The sequence below is a fragment of the Aphelocoma coerulescens genome, chromosome 19 (genome assembly GCF_041296385.1).
Source record: "Aphelocoma coerulescens isolate FSJ_1873_10779 chromosome 19, UR_Acoe_1.0, whole genome shotgun sequence".
Taxonomy (NCBI): Eukaryota; Metazoa; Chordata; class Aves; order Passeriformes; family Corvidae; genus Aphelocoma; species Aphelocoma coerulescens.
Window position 1 is genome coordinate 505472 of NC_091032.1, and position 11489 is coordinate 516960.

Genomic DNA, 11489 nt, shown 5'->3' on the forward strand with positions numbered 1-11489 from the left:
GAGGGGGTGCTGAGGGAGGACCCCGCCAGCTCCAGCAGCAGCACAGGGACGAGCCCTTTCCTGGAGCCTGTGCTCGGTGCCGTGTCAGGGACACCCAGCATGGCCCCACTGCACAGGGCACTTCAAACGTTGTGTACAAGAAGAGCAGGCACAGGTACACAAAGTGCAATTACAACTTGTCAGGCACCACGAACTATAAACCAGTGAGGATGCTTTATAGCAATCAAATGTTATTAAATTATATTTTCCACAGAAAACAGAAACGTAATGTCTGTTTATCAGAAACAATGTGACCATTTATCTAAATTTTCAATGAAAGTCCTTGCCTTCGGTGGCAAATCTCAAAATACTCTTCTATATAAGATTATTAGAACTTTAAAAAGCTTCCACTTCATCACCATGAACTCACCTGCACTCAGTTACCTGCCTATAACATTTTCTTCCTCTTCAAGGGTTTGTCCACGTCTACAGGGGGATGACTCCCAAGGATGCTTTTTCCATTACAGAATAGGTCTGAATGCTGCTGAAATGTTTCCCTGTGATCACAAGCTGTTGGGGCACAGTCACCTCCGATGGCCTTTTTTTTTAGTAGAATTCATATAGATCAACCAACCTTCAAAGCAGAAAGAAGACAAGGAGAAGTTTCAAAACCAGCAAGTCCTACCCAAGTGAAACCACGCATCCCATTTTAACAACCAGTGTCTGTCCTGCTCCTTCTTCTGGAGATAGATCAGAGTTAAAGGATACTGGAAAGGTAATTTCTTTTGGCAAAGATGAGTCATATAAATATGTTGAAGAGAAACTCAGGTATACTTAAAATACAGGTTTATTTTGGAAGAGATCTAGGTATGAAGGATTAGTCCTTAGTGCCCGATTATCCTCAGACTTTCTGGCTGAGGTAATGGTTAATAAAAAGCTAATTCCATAGATGAATTAGTGAAAACAGGAAGCCACAGGATCACCTACTAGGAAAGTCATATCAGATCAGGGTCTGGTGAAGGATTTGGTCTCTCAGCAGCACCAACACCAGAGTCCCTGAAGCACATACCCTGAAGGAGAGGAGACCCTTCCTCTGGATGTATGGAGTCAAGCCCTGCTGTACATGTGCCAGCCTGCAGACAGCCATCACCTGTGGAGGGTGGGGAACGGGAGGGGAAGAGAAAAGCTGGAATTGGAGTTCAGGGGTGAAGTTAAGCAAAGCCTTTCTACTAAAGGCAAGCCACCTTTATATTTTTATGATCTGGGTTTAAACATGGTTCCTTTCATTTAAATTTTTTTCAGTTGTGTTTTTCAAACCATGAACAAGGTGTTTCACTTTTGCTCTACTGGTTGATTACTGTCTGAAGCAGCCAGGATTTTAGGTAAGATCCTGGTTCCCAATTCAACTGTCCAGGGATGGATGAGCTCATCCTGCCAAAACCAAACCAATAAATCCATCCACACTGGACCTTCTTCTGCCTCTTCTCAGGGACTTCAGCTCAAACCTCTAACACAGGTCATCTTCTGGGATGCAATATCGGATCCCATATGCATTTCCAACTGGAAAAAGTGCCCAAAGTGCAATTTAAATCCTTTCAGTTTCTCTAGCTAGGACAGACAAGGATGGGACTGGGCCAGTAGTGAAACAATGAAAAAGGATAAAAGATGGAGAAGTCAGGACTCAAAAGACTGACAGTTTGCTGGGTCACATGAGCTCAAGAGGAAAAATGGTCAAATTTAGCCAAAGTGGTGAAAGGGAAGGTGGGAATTTCACTGACAAACAGCCCTTTTCAGGGACCACCATGACTAAACCAAAAGTTTTGGAATAATTTTCTATCCCAAACATCCATTCTGAGATGAGTTTTGTGACTGTGACTCCCATCACTCTGACTGATCCTTAAGTCCTGGATGAAAAAGAAGCTCATGATGAAAGTGAGAGGACAAAGGTGGACTGCGTGAAAAATAAATATCGAAATACAAATGGCCTGACTGGCTGTTGGCAATTCCCATCCTTACACCAACATGCTATCCTAGCCATCACCTGGCCAAGTTGGATATGGTTGGATAAACTTGGATAAGCTTATATTTAAAAAAATTCATGAATAAAAGACAAAGGTTGATATTTGCAAGGCAGGAAACTGGATGATCCAGCTTGGGTAGGTCAAGTCTTTTTCAACACACATATGCATAACTTGCTTTGCTTGTCCTTTGTGAGGGGGAAAAAAAAGGATATGCATTATGCTGCAGTAGAAAAGGAAGCCCTTGCATTTTTACTTCAGATCTTTTGATATCTGATAAGCCAGGCCCTCCAAGTAAGGAGCACTTTCCACTGGAAAGATACAAAGCATTTAGAGTGAGTCCTGTCGTTGTCTTTAATAAGGCACCTTGGAGGTGCGGCCGATTACAAAAGTCACCATAGTTTTTCTCATTCTTCAAGTGAAATTCAGGGCTGCAAAAAGCTGTCTGGGAAAAAAAGTGGAGCTGTTTCCCAGTCTTTTCATAATATTAAAGAATCTCTTTTTGTCCAGGCAAGGACATTCTTCAAAGATAAACATAGACTTGTTAACTAAGATAAATTCTGGTGAAGTCAAGCAAAAAACTTGAAAAACAAACCACTGCACTGATGAGGACACCCACTATGCTGCTGCCCTGGAACCTCACTTGAATTACAGAACTACTTGTTTCATGTTCAGGGCTTCTTTGAAATAGATATTTGTAACCCACAATGCTTTCACTTTCTCAAGCAGATCCATTTTCAAATTTATAGCCTTCATTCCAGAAGTCCCTAAGCCTCCAGTTCTCTCCTACAGTCTCCCCTGCTCTCCCCTGCTTCCTACACTTCCCTGGAAGGTGCTGCTGCCGTGCAGGGGAAGCTGCAGAAGTAGCACAGCCAGTGAGAGCGTTGGGGGCTGAACAACCCTGTGGTGGGGCTCGAGGATCCAAACACAGCCACCAGACTCCCAGAATTTGTGCTCAGTTTGCAGTGCTATGGCTTACTTTGATTAAACATTTCAAAAATCACACAGTAAAATAAATTCCAGAAATGTATTCTTACCTCCCAAGTGATTTGAAGACTGATTTCTTTGTCTTCAAAAACATTTATTCTAATAGATGTTATCTATTCTATTTATTGTATATATATTGTATTTATTTTATACATATTCTAATAAATGTTAAACATATACATTGGGAAATTGATCTACACACATGTAGAAACTCCATAACCACAGTCTTTAGTGTTTTACTATCAGCATTTTGATTTGCTTGACTTTATCATCACAGCTAGCCATAGAAAGTAGATTCACACAGGAATGTGAATTTCACAGTGAAATTAAATGCTGATTTTATTCTAAAAATCAACTTTGTAGATGAGGCCGTTTTCTGCAGGTATTACTTGGTGATACACAGAGATAATTTAAAAGCAAAGGCATTATTTGCAGGACAGGCAGTCTTTATAATCTGCAATTGTTCTGAGCGAGAGAGAAATCCTTGATGAAATCAAATTCAGTCCAATGTTGATAATCAGCAAATGAAACAACTATAACTTGAGATGGCAAACAGCTCAGACAATTAACTTGCAATGCCTGGCACTTCCATGGGATTTTACGTGAGATAGTTGCTACGATAACCGAGAGGGTTTTTAATACCTCTGCCTATTGCCCTTCTTAATAGGATGTTGCTGTATTTTTGTGCTGTTTGGAGCAACAAACCTGGGAGCTGAACAACACAGAAAGAGCTGGTGTCCATCATTCCAAACAAGCAGATGTGGGAATGACTTACATTACCCAAAAGCTAATTCTGAGCAGCTTTGTGATGAAATCTGGGCATCTTTGAGAACATTCTGTGACCTGTGAACAGAATACTGGATACTGGATAATTCTGGATACTGCCAAAAAACCTAAATGGTATCTGTGTACCTCTCTGCAAGCTCCAAAGTGTGTTTGCAAACCTGAGAAACCAACAAAAGATACCTTTGAAGGGCTCCAGTGAAGACAAAGTGAGAGAGCAATGGCAAAGGAGAAATTTCTTGTAGCTTGTTGGAATGATTCCAAGGGAAAACAAACAGATACTACAGAAAAAACCTGATCTTCTAAGAAAAGAAAAGGAAAGGCCTGAAAGGAAAAAGTGCTTGTGGTATGGGAGAGAAGTGTGAGACATCAAATCCAGATCATATGCTATAAAAAGCTACAAGTAAAAACCCAAAACCACTGAAGGAAGCGTTTGCTGAGGGCAGAGATATCAAATGGGAAGGTGGCAATTCATTCCTAAGACTCCAAGATTGAATCAAGAGTCAACAGACAGACCCAGGAGACTTCACTCACACGCTCTTGTCCTGCCCTGTTAATTGGACAGAAGTTTCTAAGCTCTTTTGTCTAAGATATGGTTAATCCAGCCCTACCCAGGAGAAATTACCAGCTACAGCCCATTCTCTCACCAGCTGTTATGAAATAGCTGACAGGGAACAATGATGTCCTTTGAGTACTATGGAAACAGGGATGAACAGCATCTTATGGAATAAATCAATATTTACTAAAAATTTACAAAAAAAAACCACAGCCCCTTCCTTCTTCCAAACAAGACAGATCAGCCTTAAAATAAATTTGGTTTGGGTCAAAAAGATGTACTTGGGCCCACAGAAGCTCTGGATGGACTCTGCATCTCAGCAAGAACATTACCAGGGAGGGCACACGGATGGTGGACAGAACACCTTCCTGAAGGAACAGCAAAGTGGGGCAGGGCTCTCCATTCCAGAGAAAATGCAACTGGAGGAACTGAGACAGAAGTGTTTAAAATCATGGGCAGTGAGAGGGAATGGATAGAGATCCAATCACACCAGAGCCAAGGGGAGATTTCATACAGGAGGCTCAAAAGAGACAGGAAAAGGTGGCTCTGAGCACAACAGCCACGCAGTGAAGTCCTTGGCACAGTCACGCACATGCCACTGTCTGCATTGGTTGGGACAAACAAATTCATGGAAAGTAAATCCACCAAGGGCTATTAAATACAACTTGTGTTATGTTTTATTAATTCCCTCAGCCCACATGGAATCACAGAATCATTTGGATTGGGAAAGCCCTCCCAGCCCATCGAGTCCACCCTGTGGCCGATGCCGACCTTGTCACCAGCTCAGAGCACTGAGTGCCACGCCCAGGCCTTCCTTGGACATCTCCAAGGATGGGAACTCCAGCACCTCCTTGGGCAGCCCCTTCCAGTGCCTGACCACACTTTCAGTGAAGAAATGTGCTCTGTTGGAAATATTTTGGAAATGCATCAGTCCCTGCTTGCTCTGCTCCTGCCTCCTCCTTGGGCATTGCTGTCAGAGGAAATGATGAGCTTCAGGACGGGAGTTTGGTCTGACCAAGGCCAGCATTCTTATCTCCAAAGCAGAGATCTGTTAATTACAGAATTATTCAGACATTGATTAAATCCGTCTTTCTCAAAACTGGAAAAAATTGGATTAATTGGGTAGAAATAAGCACGTGAAATCTAGCTGGGGAGATGATAACACTTAACACCACATTCTTACAGACATCTTCCTCTTGAGACAGTATTATTTTGTGGCTCTCAGTGTTTCAGTAAAGAACAAATCAATCATCACTTTAGCTGAAGGCACAAAGGCTGCAGCTTTACCAGTGACTGTATCCAGTTCCATTCTCTAGCACAGAGGCTGTTGATACTGGAAAAATCTCTTACTCTTCCATTTCAGAGCTGCCACATCCAAACAGCCTGGTGGGAATGGCTCCATGCCAAGCACCGAACTAAGCCCAGCACTTTTGGGGAGAGCTCTCACCAGTCCAGTGATCCAATGATGGGGCTGAGCAAGACCCCCGGGAACTTTCCCTGGTGGGGTCTGCGCTCAGGAAGGGCTCACATTGGTACTGAGGGCTTTCCACAGGTCCCAGGGCTACCTGCAAGCTCAGGAAAGTGGAAAGCCCAGAAAACCAGCTCTGGGGTCCCAGCACAGGAAGGACATGGACCTGTTTGAGCAAGTCCAGAGGAGGCACTAGGGTGATCATGGGGATGGAGCAGCCCTGGTATGAGGAAAGGCTGGGAGAACTAGGATTATTCAGCCTGAAGAGGAGAAGGCTTTGGGGCGACCTAATTGTGACCTTCCAGTGCCTGAAGGAGCTGACAAGAAAGATGGAGAGAGACTATTTACAAGAGCCTGGAGTGACAGGACACAGGGAATGGCTTCCCATTGCCAGAGGGCAGGGATGGATGGGATATTGGGCAGGAATTGTTCCCTGGGAGGGTGGGCAGGCCCTGGCACAGGGTGCCCAGAGCAGCTGTGGCTGCCCCTGGATCCCTGGAAGTGTCCAAGGCCAGGCTGGACATTGGGGCTGGGAGCAGCCTGGGACAGTGAAAGGTGTCCCTGCCCATGGCAGGGGTGGAACAAGATGAGCTTTAAGGTCCCTTCCAAATCAACCCATTCCATCTTTTTATGGTTCTATGAAATAAATGCAAATCCAACATGATCAGCATCAGATCTGTTCCAAGCTTGAAGAAGCACATGCTACATCCTTTCTCCAAAGGTCTGTTGGAAATGGAAGGAATGCCTTGATCATTTCTAGGCATTGTGGGTAGGAACAGGCATCAAAAGGGGTTATCACCAGCTCAGCTGGACCAAAGGACACGAGACTGACACTCTCCAGCACCTTCCATCCCGCTTGAGCACATGCTGCATGGGAAAATACCAAGGAAGCAATTTAAGGTCATCCTTTCACTGTGAGCTTATAAAGTCAGGCCCAAAAGTTATGCTTAAGGGGAGGTACTCACTCATCTGGCGTCACCAGAACTCAAAGCTGTGCAGGAAATTAGGGAATGCAGCTGTGCCTGTTCCTGCCTGATCAATGAACACTTGGAATGGGTCTGGATACAAAATCTGCAAGCTCTGGTCCTTTACCAACCAAAGGACTGATGAAAATGAAAATTATCTCTTCACTAAAATGAGGAAAGTCTCTTCAAGAAGCGAAAATGGGAGAGATAATGTTGTCTGCACTTCAACAGCCAGGTGGGATTAATGCCTTCCTGCTACAGTCCCAGAGGTCTGGCAGCTGTCAACTCTCTGCACACTTGATGAACTAATAGGCTCATCAGAAAGAAATTAATTGTCTTCCAAAGGCATCCGTCTAAGAAAGTTGGAGTGACTCAAGCTCTGGGAGGTGCCTGTTTCTCTCCACTGACTCTCTGTGCAATCGGGACAACAAGCCCAGGCACATACAACCAACTATTACACATTCAGATGAATCTTAGGCAAGATGAATCCTACAACGAGTTTTACAAGTGCATTACTAATGCAGCTACTCTGCTTTTCTCAAGGGAAAATGTGGTGCTCTTCACGCTGTGTTAAAACAGATGTTTTCAGCTGCTTTTTATTTTAAGAATCCCCTTTTGGCCATGTGAATTTTAAGCCTTGCATACAAAGACAATTATCTATCTTAACGGGGGGGTACACTCAGGGCAACACAACTGCTCTTAGGTTACCACTTGCCATAAAGGTGATCATGGGTAAAAGAACCCTTGGCCACTGATGCATTCAAAGGCATGACTGGACTTGCAAGGTCAGGTGGCACCAATAACTCCCATTTCTCACACAGCCTCCTCGACTGATTTTTCGTTATTCTCTGATAATAAAGCTTCACTGCATTTCTCTGATCCAGCCCTACCTCTAGCAAAGGTTTTGCCAATAGTTGAAAGCAAACAGAACTAAATCCTTCAAATCATTATGGTCTAAAAGACCCAGGTGGGCATCTTTTCTTTTACTGATCTCACAGTGAAAAACCCGGAGAAATCTTCTTGTCGCTGAAGTCAACAAAGAAATTTGAATACACATAAAAAGAAACCTTTTGACAAAGTTCTACTTTGAATTTATTTAATGGGACTTCAACAGTGACATGAAAAGAGTCAAGAATGAGATTGAAAATATATTCTTTAGTCCCCTCACTTAGGAAATACATATTTGAAGATGAAGTATCCCTTTGCAAAGAAGCTAATCTTGGTGCTGTGCCCTTAAGATGAAGGAAGAAGGTTTTATGTGGACATAGAAGAAATCAGCTTTCAGGATTCTGCATGTTACAATGCAGAGAAGAAAGCAGAGTGAAGAGATTAAGGGATACACAGAATCCCAGAGTGGTTTGGGTTGGAAGGGACTTTAAAGCCCATCCAGTGCCACCCCTGCAGCAGCAGGGACAGGGACACCTCCCACTGTCCCAGGCTGCTCCCAGCCCCAATGTCCAGCCTGGCCTTGGGCACTGCCAGGGATCCAGGGGCAGCCACAGCTGCTCTGGGCACCCTGTGCCAGGGCCTGCCCACCCTCAAAGGGAACAATTTTTTTTCTAATAACTTGCTTCAGCTTCTCTTCTGAAGAATAAAAACATTTCTGTGAGACTGAAAATTTTAGCAGAACCATTTTGGCCAAAAGGAAAAAGTCAAGACTTTTGTACTTTGTGTTCTTCAGTGCATAAAAAAATACAACATGAAGAAGTTAGGCAAGAAAAAAAAATATAAGCAGAATGAACTATTCTACGCAATATTTTTGACTAATCATTGCCTTTAAAAACACAAGCTGGGAAAACATGAGACCGAGAACTTTTCAACACATCATCAGTTCTTTATTGCCTTAATTTTGCTTAATTTAAAAAAATATATGAATGTTAGCCTAACAGTGACTAGTTGTGGACAAATGTTTTTCTCCTCGCCCTTTAACCTCAGCAGGGAGTGTCTGGAAGTCACCAGGGAACACTCAAAATCTGGAGAAAGGACAGGAACACCAAACAGAGAATCTTTTGGCCTTAAGCGTTTCTCTTCTGTTTAGACTTTCCACTTTCTATCCAATTCTCACTTGAGATATACGCACGACAGAGCACTGCAGAAATATATGTAAATTATCACTTTTAACCCTCTTTTTGACAAGCAAGTGCAGAAATTCTTTTCATACCTGATGGACCTGAGTCCTGCAGTGAGGATGTGCAGGGTTGGGGAATGGAAGCGGCAGTGGACTGAGCCCATTGCTGAAGCAGCCAGAGTGGAAACTCCATTATCTGGAAAAGTTTGGGAATCTTCCTGCCTCTGGGAAGAGGCTGTTATGTAAAAGCATGGAAAGAAACTGTCCTGGTGATAAAAGGGCCCTGAGTCTACAGCATGGCAGGGGGTACTTTCCCATGTCAAGGAGAGGACTTTTCCCAGGCAGTGAAAGGCAGCAGGAGGAGCTGAGGCTCCACAGCGGTTTGGGGGAGAAGGACTCCCTTTGCTGCAGTACAGCTGGCCCAGGAGCAGGCTGTGTCCCCACCCCTGAGCACACGGTGCTGCTGCAGTGGCAGGAGGGCAGTGCCAGCCCAGCTCTGTGCAGTGCTCAGTCTCATCCAACCTCAGGAGCAAATCACCAGTGTTCAGAAATGTGCTGGAAATCCCAATGTGTAGGAGCCACTAAACCAAAGCAAAGGCATTCAGAAAGTGCTGTGTGTTAAACCTGACAATATGGTAAAACCCATGGAAATCACAAAGCTAGGCTTTAACAGAACTCCAGTGCTGGCAGCTCCCAGACAGCTCAGAGAAGGGCAATGTCCAAATCCTCCAGGTGACCTTGAAAGCACTTTATGACAAGTCATTTTGTCAAGAATAAAAATTCAAAGTCAACTTTTTTTTCCAGTCAGCTCAACCAGTTCAGTTTAGACACAAATATCCCAAACTTTGCCCTTTTGTCATTTTGTAGATATTCTCTTAATTTTTCTCTTAGTTTCCTCTCTTGCTGATTATGTCATTAAATGAGCTCTTAAGCTGTGACGGTTTGAATCCTATTAGAGGCTGTGGTGACGTTGTTCAGACACTGACAGCAACACCCAGGATCCCTGTGCTCACTGAATTCCTACAATACCACCTGCATTTGTGCCTTTTCCGCAGAGATGTCCCATGCCAAGTACAAATTTCAGAATAGTTTGCACCAAAACAGTTCATCCAGCAGCCAGGCTTTCTTACACTGGAGTTCCCAGTTCTCACTCTAAAGGAATTTTTTTAAATAGTGTCACATTTACCTCTTTCTGTCTTCTGACAGGCCAGGTTGGACACAGCTTGGAACAACCTGGTCTAGCGGAAGGTGTCCCTGCCCGTGGCAGAGGGGTGGAATTGGATGGTCTTTAAGGTTCCTTCTATCCCAAACCATTCCATGAGTCTATGATGGGAACTAACTCAAGATGGACAACTTACAGTCATCATTCCGCAAGTTCACATTAAATCATTAAAAATCACTACAGAAATACAACTTGGCCCTGAAAATCTATTAAGAGTTAACATTTAGAACTGATTATTTCCTGCTCAGGAAGAGCAGAAAATCAGTATTTTTATTTTAATCAGTATTTTTACCATATATTAACAGAGAATGACCAGGCATCTGAGAATTCCTTTTTTTTTTGTATTTTACCTTTGGATAGGGAAATTATGATTGTCTAGTCTTAACATACCAACAAGACACCACAGGATGCCAAGCTAGGAAGCACAGTTGCTTGACAGGAATTGTTCCTGGATGTTTAACAGAGAGTTCCATGTTGCAAGACATTTGGAGCAGACTGATGCTTTGCAAACAAAAGTATCTTTTATCTCTTAAATTACCTCACATTTACAGCAAAGCCATGCCTCAATCATCAGAACAGGGAATTGTCAGCCTGTCAGAAGTTGACTGTGTATGAAACCTGATGTCTGCCTTGTTCTGTCTTTCTAGAAACTGAGAACCAAAGCTCCCTGAAATTGCATCCCACAGAAACAGAGGCCGAAAAATCAAAAGGCAGTGTCTTAGCATTTGCTCTACCTCTGCCCTCCATTGAAGAAGTCTCTAATGACTCAGTCTTAACAAGGTGTTGGGGTTTTAGGAGCTCTCCTGTTTTTTTTCTGTTAAGGGAATTTTCCCCATACTGTTACTAGGGGGACAAATTGCTGGGTACTTAAGAAAAACAAAAGAGCTACCCATTATGGTAGGGGCATCTGGCTATTCTTGTTTCACCTGGGTATGTGGGCAGTTGGTCTCCAGCGTTTGGACAGAGAGGGAGGCTGTTTTCTTCGGCTGCTTTTTTTTTTTTTCTTCTGCTGGAAAAGCCCCGGGATCCCAAAGCCCGCCTTCCCTGCCCCACTGGAAGCCGGGCAGTGGCCTCCCTGCCCCACTGCTGCTTTGAGCCTTCGCTGCGTTGTAGCTGTGCTTGCCCTGCCTGCCCAGACCTCTGGGGGGTTCCCCATTTGGATACACCTCATCTGCCACCGGGGATTTGTGCTTGTCCCTGCCGTTCCAGCCTGCTGTTCCCAAGGGTCCGGCCGGACACCGGGATCGGCTGCCCAGCGGTTTGTGAAGCCTTTGTCCCATCCCTTCCCGGATCCCAGGGCTCCGGAGCGCCCCCTGCAGCCGCGGGGGAACCATCGCACCTGCCCTGCTCACCGGGAGCCGCCAGCGCCCCTGCCGGCTGCGAGCGGAACTGCACCCGAGGGGAAAGGGCCCGACAGCCGAGAAGGCTGGGACTGGGTTTGGG